Source organism: Pezoporus wallicus, unplaced genomic scaffold (assembly GCF_028554395.1).
Source record: "Pezoporus wallicus isolate ANWC-B61680 ecotype Strahan unplaced genomic scaffold, APGP_CSIRO_Pwel_v1 contig_6787, whole genome shotgun sequence".
Taxonomy (NCBI): domain Eukaryota; kingdom Metazoa; phylum Chordata; class Aves; order Psittaciformes; family Psittacidae; genus Pezoporus; species Pezoporus wallicus.
Genome location: NW_026636951.1, coordinates 799,108 through 819,429, shown reverse-complemented (window position 1 = coordinate 819,429; position 20,322 = coordinate 799,108). Strand labels below are relative to the sequence as shown.

Below are 20,322 nucleotides of genomic sequence, written 5' to 3'. Positions count from 1 at the left end.
ACATTACTATTGAGAGTTTACTAGAATGCCATGTATAAAACTCTGTCCATCAGTGTTTAAGACAGCCTAAATCAAACTGTAATAAATGACAGATGTCATCAGAGTAATACACAACTTCTTTTGTGAAAAGAGATTAAAAGAAGATCTGGTTCAATTAAGTAAAAACTGAGTGTTGTATATAAATACATCAAATGGTGAACAGAAGAGATTAGCACTTAAGAACACTATTGATGGAGAAACAAATAAGACCATTTCTAATCAGAGGAGTGATGTTCAGGCACAGCCTTCAGTAGGAACAGTGAAACAAACGGATTTTAAGATGAACCTCTGGATTGAAGAAGTTATTAGATAATGTAGTCTGCTAAACAGCAGAATCTTCTATTGGCAATTCAGAGGTTTTACTCAGGTCACACTTTTTTTTACTTTTTTTCCTGACCTGTACCTGAAGCTTTTGATTCTGACAAAGTGGTGGTTTTTTTCAATAAATACTAGATAAAATAGTTCTGTCTGATATGAAGTAATTATGTTGGAACACCAGTACTAAGTACAGTGAAGTAATATGCAGGATATAGCCAGAAGCATTGAGAACACAATGAAGAAAATTAAATCAACCTGAAAACCAGACACCTGAGTTAAAAGAAAACTTTTGTTTCATCCGAACATTAATCCAGGACAAACATTTTCAAAAACAAAAGCAGAAACACATCTCTCTGATAAGCCTTTTGTCAAACTAATTAGGCTGTGACAAATAATGGGATGACCTCATACGCTTAATTTTAAAAGTTCTAAATTGGCTTTACTTGTGTTCTTATCCTACAGTAAGAATGGCTTGCAATATGCACAGGAACCTTAAGAATTCACAAATGTGAAGAAAACGTGAAAATTTTGAAAATGAGGACAATGAAGATTTTTCTCTGCAGAAGGCAAATAAATATTATTTTAAAAATGAAAATTCAGCTGTAATTTTCAAGTGTTACTGTGCCAAATGTGTGGTCTAAATGCAAGTATTGAAGTATTAAATGGAGAGATTTTAGTCCTGCTGTAAGTACAAACCACAACGAAACGTCAACTGTATAGTTACAAGTAATTACTTTTGCATACAAGTAACACAAAATCTACAGCATAATGTGAAAGGAAAAATAACAACGAAGTCTCAGGCAAGTGAAATTTTACCACAAAAGCACTCTACCTTTCCAGTTTGTTTTCTTCTTCCTCCTTACACAGCTTTAGTCCTCATTGCTCATGATTATCTAAGGGCTTGTGACAATTTTGGGATCTCTGTGTGGAAAGCTCATGGATTCTGTTTGATATTTGCAAATCTCTATAGGTAGCTGGGTCAGGTTGCAAATCCTAAACATCCACAAGAGGTGACAGGAGAAATTTTTGCTTTTAGCACACAATCGATAAAGAATTGTTAAACCTTGATAATATCCTATTCAAGTACAGTCCTTTGAAGCAGGATGATGCTACCAGGTAGGCAAATCTGGTTTTATAGATGAGGTGAGGAAGTAATACATAGGTGATAAATCATCTGTTTCCCCAAACAACTAAGATAAGATAAATAAGATAAAAGAACTACCTAATATAAGGTGGCTGTAAGAAGGTGTCTCTTGCTTGGTGTTGTAGATTAAATACTTATGTGTAAGTATTGGAGAAGGATGGTGGACTTGCAGGGCTTCTACCTATATTTGGAGTGGAAAATAAAGACAGAAATCCGAAGGTTCTTCGGCCCTTAACAGCTGTTCTGAAACCCTTAAAATCTGCGTGGTTGCTTACTCCTGCTGTGAAGAAACTCCAAGTCCAGCGTATCACAAGTTTAAACAAATGACATTTGAAGAAATGCGCGCTGTCCCTGTAAAGGTCTGGGACAAGATACGTGCCGGAGGACTGGGGTGGGAGTCGGTGCTGCTGCTTCTGCAGCCCAAAGCAAGCTCACATGGACACCTATGGTGTCTTGCCTGGAGAAACCCGACCCTAGCGACTGGCAAGTGGCCGAACAGTTGTTTACCAAGGCGGGGGGGGTTGGCTATCTTTGCGCAAGTGACCCCTGTGCAGCTAATGTGATCATGGCCATACGGATGCTCAGTAGCCCTGCTGCCGTCAGAGATTCCTGCACGGCCCGGCTCATCCCCTCCGTGCTCGGCAGCGGCAGCTCGGGGCTCTGGGGCCCTGCTCCCCAGCCAAGCCACCCGGCAGCGAGCACACAAGCGAGCGGTACACCTCCGGACCGCGGCCTGTTTCCTGCTGCACGGGGGATTCCCCCGGTGACCGAGACCCGCCCCGCGGCGCGGAGCCTCCGCAACTTGCGGTTATTTCACCTGTCCCCGGGCGAGCTCCCGCTGCCGGCTGGTGGAGCCAGCGCGTGCCGCGCACGTTGAACCCTAACGGTTCACTGCGCGCGAGGAGCTGACCGGGGAGCCAGGGCTGCCGGCGGCGCGGGGCCGGATCGCCCGGCCGCCTGCCCAGAGGACATCCTTTCCCTCAGACCTCAGGCGGCGCACGGGCAGCCGCGGCGAGTCGGGCGCTGGGCGCAGCTTCCCCTCCCCTTCCATTCCTCCGAGCTGGCGGACTCCTGCGCCGCGGGGTGAACTCCGGAGAAGGGACGTTTCTGAGCGCCGTGCCTCTCCCCAGCCCCCGCTCCCCTCCGTGCCTCCTCCTCTGGTCACTGGGACTGATGAATTAATCATGATGTGGCTGCTGTTAATGCATTTATGTGGAGCGGGCTGTGCCACCGGCTCGAGGCGTAGCGCGGACGGGTGATGGAGTGAGGGGAGCGCTGGCCCCTCCGCTCCAGCTCGGAGCCGCCGCCGAGCCGCCGCCGCCAGCCACACGGAGCCGAGGCCGCGGCCGTACCGCCCTGCTCTCCATGGCTCCGGAGGAGGTAATGGGAGAGGAGGTAATAGGAGTTGGGATTCGCTCCCCGTCTCCCCAGCAGTCAGGGAAGAGGGCAGGGCTGGCGGGGGTGTGGAGGGGTACAGCGGCGCTGGCAGGGCAATTTTAACTTGCCGGGTGGGGGGAGAGAAACCTGCGTGTTGGTTGTGGGGAGAGGGTCCTGAGGTTCCCCCAAACCCTGACCGTGCTTTCAAAATTGGTCGCTTGGCACCACTGTGCGGGAGCCAGGCTCACTTTTATCGCCGCTGACGCTGTCAAAAACGCTGTGGCTTCAGCAGTAACAACAGCGAGCGAGCTCCTTCCGCCGGGCTGCCGGGTCAGCCGCTCAGTGAGAGAAATTAAACGCTGTTAATCCATTAGCTTCATCTTCCCCGTTTACGCGAGAGTGAAGAAGACTTGCTAATTAATTTGCATACGAGGGAATGATCTCTGAAGGAAGGAAAAACCCCGTTGCACCTGCTCCGCCGAGACTTGTCAGCTGAATCTGGAGGAGAGCTATAAATCATGTAAAGTGTTCGCGGTGAAGTCGGCTTCTGAGAGCTGTAGGATTATGTATCCAAATGTTGAATTTATATTTCCCATTAGGAAAAGACTGAAACTCAGGTCAGATATAAACTACATCATTTCATTTAAAACTAAACTGTAGTTATTTATTGTAATTCTAGACGGGATTTTTTTTCTATCTTGATTGAATAGAGCATTGTTAGAGCATTGTTAGAGCATGTACTAATGATTTTACACATTATAGCTTGAAATCTCTTACAGAGTTGGAAGTGGTTGTCAGTGTAAGGATGATGCTTTGGAATCACATATGTGCTGTTATTCTTGAAACACAGAAAAACTGAGAATAACCTGGCTGTTAAATTCTACTTTCAGTTTTTAGTCTGTACAAACCCATATTTTCTGAGATGCAGAATGGAGAAAACTTGGACTAGGGAGACCACAACTTCCATTGAAATGCTTGACCTTCTCAAATACAGCAACTAAAGTCTGTGTGATGTCTGCTTTGATTATTTCCGTCCTTTGAAAAAAAGAATTAATTTAAAAATGTGATAAGCTACTTCCAGGAATTTTGCTTACTGCCTCTAAGGCAATACTGTGATAGTTCTTGACACTTGTGTGTTAAATGAACTGAACTGGGAAGAACTACTGTTCGGTAAGATGTTTGTGTTTAGGAATATTTATTCCTGTGGCAGGTATTTTTTTATGGAATAGGAAATGATGGTTTTAGGTTGATAAGATCATGGTTTCACATTGTAGAAATTATTAATACTTTAGTTTTATGACATCAGTGAATGTACATATATTTGACGAGTTTTGTTACTGGCAAAACTACACTGAGGTTTTGTAATTTCATATGAAATTCATTGAGAGTAGGGTTAATTGCTTTAGTAGCCTAACATACTTTTGATACTATTGGAAATGGCAAATATTACAAAGTTCTTATGTTCCAGTTGTGTAAAAATACTGCTTTCTGATTCGAAAGATGTGTATTATGGATGGAGCCTGTACATTGCCTTAAGTCATGTCATCATAATGAGGGAATTGAGGAGTTTTGTTCTTCAACAGCACATACGTGAATGATTGATTTACAAGTTTCATAAGTTGTAAGCTTATTGTGTTGTATGTGTGTGGCAAAAGAGGGCTATACTAGTAAAATGAACTAATAACCTAGAAATCTATGAGGTAAGCAAGAACATATGAGCCGAGCTAACCACTCAGTATGCTTACTTTGAAAGCAGGCAGTAGCTTTCATATCACTGTTCTTAAAGCAACAAAAAAAGCGAGCCAAAAATGAGCATAGGCTGGAAATAGACAAAAATTTAAAAGGAGACTAGTCAGAGGGAAAAGCAAAACATTTGAAATGGAGTGTTTCTGTTAAATCCAAGACTGCATGTCACCGTTGAACTCACATATACAGCTATTTATGACATTTAAGGTGGAAGCCTCAGTCTGGTCTGTAACAAACCAGTTAAAAGAGTTTCTGTTGAGGATTTGGTTTATCACAAAAAAAGAGATGATAGAGGTCAAATGAGAGTCAATAAAGGTGGACTTCATCCCTGAGCTTGGAATAAGAGAGCAATTTGTTTTCTTCTCTGATTCTTCTATCTCTGAGTGGAAATGCTATCATGAACAGTCCCTGAACTGGCTAAAGTATACTAAGTGATGGACATTTACTGGTCTGAGATAGCACAGTAATAGAAATACTTTTTCTGTGTAACCAGCACTGCTCTGGCCAGTGCTTTGGCTATGTAGGTCGTACAGTGATAACATGGAAGTTCTGAAAAAATAGGGGTTTAAAAAATTTCTCACTGCTTAAGTTTTGGTCCAGTGTACATTTTTAAGTGAAATTTATGTTTGGCTGCTCATGTGTGGATCAGGTTACACTGGAAAAGCATTTGCTTCTTTTCTAAACTGAGTCATTTGTCAGCGAGGATGTAGGTAAATGTGTTTACAGTCACTAGACTGTATTGTATTTGAGACAATGGATTGTGGGCTTGGTGACTTCAGTGAATGACACACCCACCTACCTGTTCAACCTTTGCAACAGGTTGAGTGTGCTTTTGGTATCATGAAACCATAGTACTGCATGTTTCTTGATGGGCATAACTTTGAAAGGATCTGAATGAAGAAGAGTTAGCTGTCTGCAACACTGCTTCATGTTCTCTTAATTCTGTACAAATACCTGTGTGGAGTATCTGTAGTCATGTGAATATGCTCTATTTTCTGTAGCTGTTTTGAATTACACACTGCCATAAGAAAACTTTTGAACTGCTTGTTAAATGATTAACATGAAAGTATTATGTTATGAGGAATGCAGGTAGCTGTACTACCAAACAGAAGCTTAGGTGAAATTTTTGGATAGCAACATGAATATAGAAAAAATAGTGAGGCCTGTATGCATAGTAAAGTCAAATTCCTTTTTTGGCTGTTTATATAGTAAGCAGGAATCCATTAAAGACAAATATTTAATGAAGACCTAAAGAGGCAGTATCATTTCAGTATGTTTGCAGTGCACTGCTTTGTTTAGTTGCTGATTAAATCTTTTGATCTCAAGTAGAGTTCCAGTCATCTGCTTTGATGCAATATTCCATAAAAACATGTAAGCTAGAGGGGTAAGGGTTTAAGTCTCAAGTCTGTTTTCTCTTAAAGATAAAAAATGTGTATAGTCCTCTCATAGTCCTCTCACAGACCCAGTTGAACTTTAGTGGGAATAGTGAGAACAAAAAAAATGGGAAGAGGTGGGGAGCTGAACAGGGAGCAGTTCTTCACCATAGTAATTTGTGCTGAAGAAAAGGCTTTTCTGAGCTGGGCAACAGTCTTATCTAATCCCAGTCATAAAGTCACCAAGTCTGCTTAAAGCCAGTTAAATGCTTTGCCCCATTGCTCTTTTTGGAAAGATGTTTCAAACCCTCTGTCCTAATGTTTAGAACTTTCTTTGAACTTCCAACCTAAATATATTCTTTGATTCCTAATTTTTAATATCTCAGTATTGTTATTTCAAAACAACTCTTTCGTTGGTTTGTAGCCCTCAATAAATTACAAACATTGATCATGTGCCTGCCTTGGCTTTTTATGTGCTGGGATCAAACAAGCAGAGCAAGCACATTTTAATCTGTCTTGTAAAACAGAATAAATAGGAGGATACAGAGCTTAGTGGCGTGATTCTCCTGAATTCTGAATGTACTTCACCTGCCTCAAATACCTTGTACCTGATGTGTTTCCTCAAAGTCTTGAATAATGGTGCTAATGCTGCGCTTGGTCTACTGAAAATACTTTACCAGATAGTGGTGACGATCAAGCTTGTTTTATAGGTATGCCAGGTTGGCTTAACCTTCATGCAGTAAACTAGACATGGGTGTGTGATTTCTCTTTTCCTGTTGCTCTGAAATGGTAAGACACCATGTAGTCAGAGAAATTCTATTTGTAATCATGTGGCTTTGAAGAGTTGCTAAACATTTCCCCATTTCTAATATGCCTATCCAAATAGTCCTCCAGTTTCTTCTCTAAGTTAGTGAGAGCCTCCCAGGTATCAAGAGTGCTTCCTGTAACCATGTTTTATCAAAGCACCTCTACTTCTTACCAGGTTCAGAGATACGAAATGAGTCTGAAGAAGGATTTAAAATAAGTCCATTGAGTATGTCACTGTTAGTAAGTTTTATATCCACTTCATTTTTGTGTTATACTCTGTGTTTTACAGCTCTAAATAATGTCTAGGTGATACCATATCAAATTCTTTACTGAAATCTGGAGATTGGCCTATATATTTCCTTTTAAAAGTCAGTTATTCCAGACTGATATGTCTCTTTAAAGTGATGTTGAAATTGTTCTGATTTTTGAAATTGTCCTACTTACTGTTAACTGAAAAAACAAAATTCCTTTTTCTCATACATGGAAGTCAGGATAACAATTGCCTGGGTCACCTGCTTCTCTCCTACCTAAATGCCATGTTTTCTACTCTTTGGTATACTCTCCACTTTGATCAAGCCTTTTTTTTCTTTTTCCTACTCACTATTTAAAAGGAGTAGTACCCTTCAGATTTATGCTGATGATAGGTCCATTGTAAATTCTCTACCCTGTGGCAAATCCATTAATAGTCCAGCAAGGAAGCATAATTTAATAGCTCAAAAGCCGTTATATGTTAGCCATTGAGAACAGAGGACTGATCCAAACATTTTTAAAATTATTTTTTATTTATTTAATTAATTATTAAGCAATTGGGTTTCTTTCTTAGGTCAGCTTTGTATCCCTACTGTTTATTTCTTACCCCATTCCACCCTTACAATTACTGTCCATTCCGTTCAGCTGCTTAGGTGGTGTTCTCTTGGGACTTAAAAAAAGATTGAAGTGGAATATTGTGGGATTTTCATGATGACATGGCTAACACTTGAAAATTGAGTCATGGAATTGCTACTGAAAAGGTACTATAGAAGTGGAAAGTCGTAAATCTGTCTGAATAATTTAAAATTTACTTAGGTTATTCTGTTAAATTACAGATTGACCAATGTTTGTGATGAGTAAATTTGTTGAAATTATTTAAAGATACTGTAATTCTCTAGATGCCACTTTAAGAAGACAGCTAGTTTATGTGGCTCCACAGAAGAAAATTACGTCTTCCTGCTGAAAGGACTTTGAAGCCCTTTTTTCAGTTTTACTTCCAAGGTTCCTTGACCTCAAAAGTGAAGCATCTCTCCAAGATTCTGTTTGGTTTTGTTGTTTGGGGTTTCTTTAACCATGCCAAGTGCAAGGTCCTACACCAGGGTCAGAGCAATCCCAGGCACAACTACAGGTTGGGCAGAGAAGAGATTCAGAGCAGCCCTGTGGAGAAGGACTTGGGGGTGTTGGTTGATGAGAAAATGAACATGAGCCGGCAGTGTGCGCTCACAGCCCAGAAAGCCAACTGTATCCTGGGCTGCATCAAAAGGAGCGTGACCAGCAGGTCGAAGGAGGTGATCCTGCCCCTCTACTCTGCTCTTGTGAGACCTCACCTGGAGTATTGTGTGCAGTTCTGGTGTCCTCAACATAAAAAGGACATGGAACTGTTGGAACAAGTCCAGAGGAGGGCCACGAGGATGATCAGGGGACTGGAGCACCTCCCGTATGAAGACAGGCTGAGGAAGTTGGGGTTGTTCAGCCTGGAGAAGAGAAGGCTGCATGGAGACCTCCTAGCAGCCTTCCAGTATCTGAAGGGGGCCTATAGGGATGCTGGGGAGGGACTCTTCATTAGAGACTGTAGTGACAGGACAAGGGGTAATGGGTTAAAACTTAAACAGGGGAAGTTTAGGTTGGATATAAGAAGGAATTCTTTCCTGTTAGGGTGGTGAGGCAGTGGAATAGGTTGCCCAGGGAGGTTGTGAATGCTCTGTCCCTGACAAGTGTTCAAGACCAGGTTGGAGGAGGCCTTGGGTGATATGGTTTAGCGTGAGGTGTCCCTGCCCATGGCAGGGAGGTTGGAACTGCATGATCTTAAGGTCCTTTCCAGCCCTAACTATTCTATGATTCTATGTTTTTTTGTCTTCGTTGTTTTTGTTGGGTTGTGGGTTGTTTTTTTGTTGTTGTGTTTTTTTTGTTTTCTTTTTTTCCTTTGGGTTTTTTTTGGGGGGTGGTGTGTTTTATTTTTTCTGGGGTGTCTTTCTTTTTTAGACCTTTCTTTTATGTTAAAGCAGGTTCAGTCTAGTCCTTATTTGTTCTGGTATGTGTGAAACAAGTGACAGTTACCAGAGCTTTATCAGTCTTCCTGCTGCCTAGAAAGTTTTGAATGGAAACCAGAATTGACCAAAATCTCTTGCTAATGTTGCTGCAGAACTGCACCTCCATCTCTTGCCTGAAAGCTATTGCCCTTTCATGCATATTTAGGAGCTTAGCCTTTCTAATTGTTTATGTAAGAACCTATTCTGTTCAAATATTGAAGAAATTTTTATACAGAAATAAAATGCAGTTAAGGCCCCTTGGCTAAAACTGGCAAATAGACTGGGAAGTTTTTAAGCCTAGAGAAGAAAGGTAGACCCTTCATGTTAATGAAATAGGTGTTTTTAATGGAAATGTGAAATGGAAAAGCTACTAAAGAGACATACATGCTGCAACGGCTTTTATAACTTGAGATGGAATAAGAATATTCCATTTTGGTAATTAAGTGTGGTTTTGAAATAAGTGTATTTTTTAAATGTTTCATTTAAAAATATATAGTATTTTGCATTAATGTTGTTGCATTTTGACATTGCAACTTTTTAAAAAACCTTTCACTAGTGTTGATTTTGCTTAATCCCCAAAGCATAACAAGATTTCCATGGAAATATGATGCTATAGTATTACTCTTACTTTGTACTTAAAATATTTAATTGTAGATAAGAAAACAGAGTATGCCATATATGATACATTGAAAATTCAGGATAGGATGTTAACATTATCATGCTAAATTAAAGTAGTTTGCCTTTATATATGTAATAGAACTTCTTACCCAAAAGATCAAATGGATATGTAACCACAGAATCACAGAAGTGGAAAAGGTGGAGGTAATCTCTAGAGATCTCCCTGCTCAAAACAGGCAACCTGTTTCAGTGTTGGACAACACTTACATGAAAACTATTTTTTTATTGTGTTTAAATGGAGTTTCTTGTATTTCTGTTGATGCCTTCTGCCTCTTGTCCTTTCACCGAGTGCTGCAGAGTCAGGCTCTATCTTCTATTCTCCCTCCCATCAGGTATTTACACATCAAGATAAGATCCCTCCCAAGCCTTCTCCATGCTAAATAATCCCAGTTCTTCCATCCTCTCTTCATATGACAGATACTCCAATCCGTTATCATCTCTGTGACCTTTTAGTGGATGTGCACCAGTATGTAAATATCCTTCTTGTACCGGGGAGCCTAGAACTGAACCCAGTACTTCATATGCAACCTTATTAGTCCTGAGGGGAAGGATCACTTCTCTCAGCTTGCTGCCAATGCTTTTGCTAGTGCAGCTCAAGAGAGTGTTGGCCTTCATTGTTCCAAGGCTCATGTCCAATTTCTTGTCCGCTAAGACCTCCCACATCTTTTTCTGCCCAGTTGCTTTCCATCTGCTTGGTCCCTAGCCTTTTACTAGTGCACAGGGTTATACTTCTCTGAGTGAGGAGTATGCACGTCATTTTGCTGAACTTTTTCTCCAGCCTGCTGAGGTCCCTCTGAATGGCAGCCCAACTACTCCCAGTTTCATATGGTCTGTCAACTTGCTGAGGGAGAACTTAGTCCCATTATTCAAGTCATTACTGAAAATGTTGAACAACATTGGCCCCAGGATCAACCCTTTGGGAAGCACTATTAGTACCTGGCCTCCACTTGAATTTTGTGGCATTCATCACAATCCTCTGAGCCCAGCAATTCCACCAGTTTTCATTTCCATACTTCATCACTAGTAATGTTGATGATTACTGTTCTATGACCAGGTTAATTAACCATCCTTCTATGTTCTGATTTAGTAGCACTGGCACGTGTGTACACACAAACTAACTGATAGCTGTCCTTTTGTCTATGTTCTAGTGTATGAATGTGAATTATCCATACTATGTGTTTGACACAGGGAAGATAGTATTACTTTATACATTAGACAGACACTGCACTTTTTTGCATTAAATTTATTTCCCCTCCTCATTTTTGAGGGAGAATGACCCTTTGGGCTTGATATCATTATAGCAATTTTGAAATGTGTAGTCTTGAAACTGATTGTAATATCCAAGTGAATTAATCCGGCAGTTGCTGAAGTTCATGGAGCCTGAATGGTCTTTCATTCATTTGAAGTAATTGTATACCTTATGTTACAAAATACAAGGGTTTTTAGATATATATTTGCTTCAGATGGCAAAAAAAAAAAAGCACCCGTATTCCGCATTTCCTCTTGCTATGCCATACTCACCTGCTTTGCCAGCAGCAATGAGCAGAAGAGGCACTGGAATATTCTTGCTGTAAGCAATGCTTGAGATTTCTAGGATGATACTCAGTGCTCTGTTTAAGCTTGGTCTGGGACCAAGCTCTTTTGTCTCAGGAAAATTTTTTCAATATTGCTTGAACAGAAGGCATTTTCTATTGGTTTATCAAGTCACTGGTGCATTTACTTTTAGCTAAAAACCTGTATTTTCTTTGTGTGTGCATGCATATAAAAGTGAGGAAAAAGAAACTTTTCATCAAATTAAGGCTTTCCATTTACAGAATACTGCAAAAGGTAGTACTTAAAATACTGAGACTGCTGATTTTTTTTTTTTTTTTTTGTCTCCTTGAAATGAAGATACAGTGTCCTAGGGACACAGTGATGAGCTAAGTATACTTTCAGCTTAGTACCTTGACTCTGATTTTGAGAAGCTATCTAGTCTTTGCAGTTCAATTCTGAATTCATGTCCTGTAGGAACTCCATTAGAAAAATTGAAGAATTTTGTTTCTCTGTGTGGTTAATGCTGAGGCATCTCAGGATACATCCAGAATTTGGGAAGAAATGGCCCTTTGCATCTAAGCCGCAGTGAACAGGTGGGAATCAAAAAAGTGCTGATGGACACTTGTGCAAGTATGGAGCTCTAGCCTTTACCTTTATTTCCAAAATCTGTATAAGTGCATATGCTCATCATCTGAATTTCAGTAAAATAATTGCTTGTGTTTTTTCTTCTTTTTGCTGTTGTCTAAAATTTCCTGTTAACACTAAATCTGTTCAACTTGGCAACACTGAGCAAATCCTTTTCAACTGGTGCTATGAAAGGTGCAGGGATATTAATAGGTAAAATGTTACACATTATCTGCAGAACAATGGGTATTGTTTAGTATTTTTCCCTGCTATGATTCTATAGAGTTCTAACCAACCATTTTGTGTATTACATTGTCATGGTTTAGACCCAGATGGTAACTCAGCACTACATAGCTGTTCACTCACCCCCCACTTTTCCCCTCTCTGGGCAGAATGGAGAGAAAAATCAAAAGAATGTTAACCCCATGGGTTGAGATAAGAACAGTTTTATAACTAAAATAAAATATAGCATTAATGTAAAGAATACCAATAATAGTACTAATAATAGGAAACAACAAGAGAAAAAATGAAAGCAAAGACAAGTGATGCACAATACAGTTGCTCACCACTCGCCAACCAATACCCAGCCTGACCCAAGCAGTGATCTGGGCCTTCCAGGTGATTCTCCCCAGTTTATATGCTGGGCATGACATGCTGTGGTATGGAATACCCCTTTGGCTAGTTTGGGTCACCTTTCCTATCTCTACTTCCCCTTGGCTTCTTGTACCCCTCCTCACTGGCAGAGCATGAGACTGGAAAGTCCTTGATCAGAGTAAGCATTACTTAGCAACAGCTAAAACATTGGTGCGTTACCAGCGTTATTCTCAGACTAAAGCCGAAACACAGCACTGCACTAGCTACTAGGAAGGAGAAACATAACTGCTACTGGTGAAACCAGGACATACATTTAAGTATCTGCAAGTCTTACCTTTTTGTCATCTAAAAATTGTTTAAAGGGAAAGAAAATGCCAAATTAAACTTTGTATGAACTGCAAACAGAAAAATCCTTTACTTTTGCAGGGATTGACCACAGAATATGTATTCTAAAATTGTATTTATTTTCAGTGGGATCTTAGTGGATATCTGAAAGAATCTGAAGCAAGATAATAGGAGATAGATTGTGTTGATAAATGGCAAAGTGTCCGTAGAGATACTGTTTTTTAAAGGTGAGTGAATAAACCAAATACAGAGCACATCTTTTTAGTTTGTGGATGGAGCTACTTGTGTCCTTGTCATAATTTAACATTTATATAGTGCTTACTAGGTACAAAACTCTTTATAGGTATTAATGATCTTCATTACACCCTCTGAAGCACGTAGGTGATCTATAAATGAACAGTATAGGACCAGTATCTTTTAGACATAGAAATCTGATAGGAGTTTGAATTTTGATACAGATTTGAAGTGTATGAAGGGCTGACTCTATCCCTTAATATCCAAAATCAGCTTTTACAAGTTATGCTTTCATTTTTAAGGAACAAAGTTACAGGGTTTCATTCTGAATACTTGAATAACATCACCTCTCTGATAATGGAGTATAGTCAGATGTAGTTTTTCCTGAATTAATGTGTTGGCTGCTACACAGAAAAATTATTTAAAGGTTCATACAGAACAGATCTTTAATTTACAATGATTGTGTCAGCTCTAGCTTCAATTTTTCTGGAAAGGTGGTTACTCATGGAAAGCGGGAGCTTGTCTTTCCTGTCTCCACCCTCCTTGGTTGACAGACTTTCCCTACAGCAACCAGTTGATAGTAATCAGTTTGAGGACTATTTCTGTAAGGAAAACTTTCACAGCTTTAGTTCAACAGTAAGATTAAAAAGAAAGTAGCTGTCATCTATTTCCTGGTTAAAATCATAGTCACAGAAATGCTCTATTACTCAAATAAGCTGTGCATTTTATACAGTAAACAGACCTTATTATATGAAAGGCAGTCAAGACTTGCAAACTGTAGTTTGTACCATAAAATACAAAAAAAAATAAATCTTGACTGGAACTTCAGAATTTGCTGTTTATTGTTTCTAGATAAACTATTTAAGTCTTACAATGTTTATTACAACATCTGTGTATCCTGGTACCTTGTCATGTTCGAAGGAAACATAGACACTTCTCCAGATAAAAAGAGTTAATGTCTTACAACAGCCAGATTCTCGAGCATCTTCCAGACTTGCCTCACATTAATTCCCACGCTGCTGTTTCACATTATACCATTTATAAAGGAAAGTACTGTCAAGTTTAAGATGGGAAATCATTTGCAATTGTCAACTTTGACATTTTCTAGTGATAGATTCCTGAATTGCAGTATGAAAATAAGCACTGAAGATTTTTTTTTTTATTTCCCAGGTTGCAACAGTTGGACATGTGTTAGACATAATCCCCAAATATTAGGTTCTGTCAGTCTCAGGAATATTTGACTCTGCTTCCTTTGTACCACATGCTACCTTTAGTTTATTGTGTAAATAGCTCAATTTACTTGGGTGTATTTTGTTGGGGTTTTAAATTTATTTATGTGGTTTACAGAATTTCATTGTAGAGCTTTGATTTTGTTCTGTACTATTAAATATTGAGTCTTCCAGGAGTTTTGATAACCTGTGCATCACTGATTTTCTAGCTGTGATATTTTCCCCATCCTATAGTAAATTAAAGAAATATCCTTACAATATGTAGACTTTTTTGTGCTTCTAGGGTTTTCTAAATTCGAAAATCTGACATGTGCACTGGAGAATGAAGAAGAAGAAAAGACTTGTTATTTTCATACTCTACTGCATTCTTATGTTAGCTCCAAGTTTCTGGATCCTAATGTAAGCTCCATGCCTGTACATTGCAAAAAAGAAATCCTCAGAGATTAGGCCTCTTTAGCAGGTTAGAGAGCTGAATGTTTCTGTTGTTTTCACACTTCTTTTAATATCCACTCAGCAAAATTATGGAAATTTCAGACATTCATTTAAATGTCTGATGGCTGGCTTTTTATGTTTGTACTTTATCTCCTGTGTCCTGATAGCATAAACAGTGCCAGTGATAGAAAGCAGGCATTTCAAAACTAAATTTGTCTTGAAATTGAGACTGTTATGGTAATTACATACAGAGTTTTAGAAAATCAAAATAATACAAATCTTCACTAAGGAGTCATTCCTCAAAGTCAGGTAACCAGGTATTCAGAAAAGAGCATTTTACCTTTTTTCTTTCAAACCCTTGTGTGGTCATATGCACAGAATATTGTGCTTTAATACTCCAAGGAATTGTTCTACTTGGTTTCTATAATGAAGCAGTTTCCTTTAATCAAATAGAAGCCAATAGAAATACAGAAGCATTGAACATAGCTCTATGTTGCCCGCTGGGAGGCAGTTAAATTTGTGCTAGCTTGCACTTGAAGGAAATGCTGTTAAAGTGTTTTGTTTTGTTTCTGTAAAAACTCTAATATTCAGTGTGTAAAATTTCCATTAAAAAGAAAGCCCCAACAATATTATATGTACTTATTGAGGCAATTTACTCTTGGGCCAGTTGTAGAACAATACTATACATGTTTTAACATGTTACTCCTGTACAAGATGATCATATTACTTTTACTGTGGATAAACAACTGTGGGCTGCTCTGCTGTTTCTAATTTACTTTTTATGATCCTAGGTTATTCTCATTTATTAAATGGAAATAATAATTCACATACATGTTTGTGAAGAAGGACATAACTGTCTTAAATTGCAATTTGTTTTGATGGAGGTGATTTTGCATTTATCAATAAAAGATTCCTTGTTAAAAAGATTCAGAAAAAGAAGAATGTTAGGATTTCAGAGTAATTTTTAAAAATTATGAATCAAAACTACCAGTTGTCTCTGCATATGGCTTCTTACATGTGCATCAGTATTTTGGCACACTCTCTGCCTGTGCAGTCATGTGCTCTGGATGTTGATCCCATGAAATGTGTTGTTTGTGTGCAGTTAATAGCAACAGATACTTAATACTTTTTGTGATCATGAGATGGTCAAATTCGAGATCCTCAGGACAGTGAGAAGAGCGTGCAGCAAGCTCACTGCCCTGGACTTCAAGAGAGCAGACTTTGGCCTCGTCAGGAACCTGCTTAGGAACGTTCCATGGGATAAAGCCCTAGAGGGCAGAGGGGCCCAAGACTGTTCGTGGATATTCAAGGATCACCTGCTACAAGCTCAGGAGTGTTGCATCCCAACTAGAAGGAAGTGCAGCAGGAGGGCCAGGAGACCTCCTTGGATGGATAAGGAGCTCCTGAGGAAAATTCAAATGAAAAAAGAGGCTTATAATAAGTGGAAGCAAGGACAGGTGGCCTGGGAAGAGTACAGGGATGTTGTCCGGGAAGCTAGGGACCAGGTTAGGAAAGCAAAGGCCAGTTAGAATTAAACTTAGCTAGGGATATTAAGGATAACAGGAAGGGATTCTACAGGTACGTAGCAAATAAAAGACAAACTACGGACAACGTGGGCCCTCTCTGGAAGGTATTGGGAGAACTGGCTACCCTGGATTTGAAGAAGGCTGAAGTTCTGAATGACTTTTTTGCTTCGGTCTTCACTGGCAAAGGCTCTGACTGCACCACCCAAGTCTTGGAAGGCGGACGCAGGGACTGTGAGAATGAAGACCTTGCGCCCACTGTAGGAGAGGATCTGGTTCGAGACCATCTTAAAAATCTGAATGTGCACAAGTCCATGGGACCTGATGAGATCCATCCGTGGGTCCTGAAGGAGCTGGTGAATGAAGTTGCGAAGCCGCTGGCCATCAGATTTGAGAAATCATGGCAGTCAGGTGAAGTTCCCGATGACTGGTAAAAGGGAAATATAACCGCCATTTTCAAGAAGGGGAAAATGGATGACCCAGGGAATTACAGACCAGTCAGTCTCACTTCTGTGCCTGGCAAAATCTTGGAGCAGACTCTCCTGGAAGGCATGCTAAGGCACGTGAAAAACAACAAGGTGCTTGGTGACAGCCAGCATGGCTTCAATAAGGAGAAATCCTGCCTGACCAATTTGGTGGCCTTCTATGACGGAGCTGTGAAACTGATGGACAGGGGTAGAGCAGTTGATGTCATCTACCTGGACTTGTGCAAAGCATTCCACACTGTCCCGCACGACATCCTTGTCTCTGAATTGGAGAGACATCAATTTGATGGATGGACCACTGGGTGGATAAAGAACTGGCTGGATGGGCACACACAAAGAGTTGTGGTCAATGGTTAAATGCCCAGCTGGAGACCAGTAACGAGTGGTGTCCCTCAGGGATCGGTGTTGGGACCAGTCTTGTTCAACATCTTTGTTACTGACATGGACAGTGGGATTGAGTGCGCCCTCAGCAAGTTTGCCGATGACACCAAGCTGTGTGGTTCGGTTGATAGGCTGGAGGGAAGGAATGCCATCCAGAGGGACCTTGACACACTTGTGAGGTGGGCTGATGGCAACCTTACGAAGTTTAACCATGGCAAGTGCAAGGTCCTATACCTGGGTCGGAGCAATCCCAGGCACAGCTACAGGTTGGACAGAGAAGAGATTCAGAGCAGCCCTGTGGAGAAGGACTTGGGGGTGTTGGTTGATGAGAAAATGAACATGGGCAGGCAGTATGCGCTCACAGCCCAGAAAGCCAACCATATCCTGGGCTGCATCAAAAGGAGCGTGACCAGCAGGTCGAAGGAGGTGATCCTGCCCTGTACTCTGCTCTTGTGAGACCTCACCTGGAGTGTTGTGTGCAGTTCTGGTGTTCTCAACATAAAAAGGTCATGGAACTGTTGGAACAAGTCCAGAGGAGGGCCATGAGGATGATCAGGGGACTGGAGTACCTCCTGTATGAAGATAGGCTGAGAAAGTTGGGGCTGTTCAGCCTGGAGAAGAGAAGGCTGCGTGGAGACCTGTCCTGGGTTCAGCAGTAACAGTCATTTTTCTCCTTCTTGGTAGCTGGTGCAGTGCAGTGTTTTGACTTTCGGCCTGGGAACAGAGCTGATAACATGGATGTTTTGGTTTGGCCAAGGACTTTGTGAGCCTCATGCTGTGCCAGGGAGGAGGGGAGGCTGGGAGGAAGCAGAGACAGGACACCTGACCCAAACTGGCCAAAGAGGTATTCCATACCACAGCACGTCATGCCCAGGATGTAACTGGGAGTTACCCAGAAGGGCTAGTTGACTGCAGGGTTGGAGGAGGTATTGGTCGGTTCTTGGTCGGGCTGTGGGGTCACGTTATCAGTCGGGTGGTGGTGTGGTGTTGTATTCTCTTCCCTTGTTATTTCCTTTATCATTATTATCATTGGTGGTAGCAGTAGTGATTTGTGTTATATCTTAGTTACTAAACTGTTCTTATCTCAACCCGTGGGAGTTGCATTCTTTTGATTCTCCTCTCTGTCCCTCTGGGAGTAGGGGGAAGGAAAGAAGGGGGGGAGTGAGTGAACAAGTTGCCTGACTGAGTTTAAACCATGACAAGACCTCATAGCAGCCTTCCAGTATCTGAAGGGGGGCTAGAGGGATGCTGGGGAGGGACTCTTCATTAGGGACTGCAGTGACAGCACAAGGGGTAATGGGTTATAACTTAAACAGGGGAAGTTTAGATTGGATATAAGAAGGAAATTCTTTACTGTAAGGGTGGTGAGGCACTGGAATGGGTTGCCCATGGAAGTTTTGAATGCTCTATCCCTGGTGGTGTTCAAGGCCAGGTTGGACAGAGCCTTGGGTGACCTGATTTAGTGTGAGGTGTCTCTGCCCATGGCAAGGGGGGTTGGAACTGCATGATCTTAAGGTCCCTTCCAACCCTAACTATTCTATGATTCTATGATTCTATAAATTTTGATTTTTTTTTTATTTTAAACATAATTATTATCCTCATTTTTTTTATAATCTCATTATCATTAATTTTTTTTACCAGATGGAACAACCAAAGCATATGTGAGTTGTGACATAGGAAGCTTTGGGTAAGACTAAGAATAAAGTTTTGGTTTTGTAGCTATTAAATGAGAGATGTTCGGTATGGGTCTTTATTGAATAGTAAGTCTCAAATATAGTGGTTTATATCTACTGCAGTGTGTAATTGAGTTGAGCTTATGTTTACTACTTAAAAAAGTGGAATAATTTCTTCAGAATTCTTCAGAACACAAAATTCTACCTTCCCCTTAGCTAAGTCTCCAAGTAAAAAATACCTTCATCTTGACCTCTTAATGTCTAACTTACCCTAATTTTGATGCCGAGTAAATACCAACTTAGCTTTAATATATTAATATGTTAATATATTCCATATATTCAACTAACAGTTGAGACAATTTTTTTTTTTTTAAACCCATGTCATATCAGGGAAAAATTTTGATTGCTTTGATATTTGGGTTGTGATAGTGAAAAAAAGGCTTCTGACTTTGCAAATTATGCTAAACTAAGAGAAACAACACAATTACATTTTGCACAAAAGAATTTACATTAGTTAAGCATTCAGGTTAATAACTGTCGGATGTAGTTAAATGCAAATATGCAATGTTACTCTGGGACAAGAAGCAAATTGAGGGTATCTACTGAATGGAAAGATCTTGGAATTTGCTGACCAGCAGAGTTATAGAAGGATCTGTTAGAAGAATACCTGGTGTATAAAGTTTTGTTTCAGTACAGCTGTACTGTAGCTGGGGGAAGAAAGACAAGGGAGAGTTATATACCTTAATAAGTTGAAGTCATAGAAGTTTGTTAACTCATACATACATGGGGACATTCAAAGTTAAACTGAACTAAGCATTTTTATATTAATCATATTAAGTCAATATGTATATAACACTTGTTCCTTGTCTCCATTCAGTGTATTTCACTGAATGGCCATTTTATTTCTTAAGAAATATGTGTACACATATATTTTAGATTTAATTTGGTTTCATATTCCTGAGTTTTCTTATACTGATGTGACCTGAGATCTAATCTGGCAAATTAAGGTGTACTCTGTGTGTTTGTTTGACAATAGTTACTTCATGTGCTTAAGTCATAGGTTCACATTACCTCCAGTGAAAACACAGGTTAAAAATACTGTTGTACCTTCTTGCCAAATAGTGGACTTAACCTGCTGTACGTGAAGCTGTTATTTTGAAGAGGATAATAGAAAGTAAATAATATAATAAAAAATGTGATGTACTATTCTTTCTGGGGGGAGCAAGAATATGAAACGTTGAACAACAGCGTGGAAAGAGAGGGGTCCATATTTTAATGGAGTCTAGGAAAATGGAATGTCTGGGATTAATCTGGTGATAAATTAGGTTTTCCTGCTCTCATAGTCTGTGCTCACTGGACTTATTAATATGGGGTAATACACTCTCTCCATATGGCACCAGTATGAAAAAAGGACTGTCTTTGCCTGCAGAGCGCAGTGCCATCCATTTTCCAGCCCACCTCTCTTACAGTCCAAAAAGTAATTGCACATTACACTCCATTTCTAAATA

General features: G+C 40.2%; 1 protein-coding gene across 2 annotated transcripts in view; it reads left to right on the top strand.

The window, feature by feature from the left end:
- Window positions 1-2,552: 2,552 nt before the first annotated feature.
- LOC130595491 (heparan sulfate glucosamine 3-O-sulfotransferase 1-like) overlaps window positions 2,553-20,322 on the top strand; it is a 62,808-nt gene continuing 45,038 nt past the window's right edge. The window contains exon 1 of one of the 2 annotated variants that reach the window (XM_057402270.1): window positions 2,553-2,881. The gene's annotated coding sequence lies outside the window, so the exon portion shown is untranslated. Of the gene's footprint in view, window positions 2,882-2,969; window positions 3,496-20,322 lie in introns of those variants that run through there. The other variant, XM_057402271.1, reaches the window with a different exon arrangement.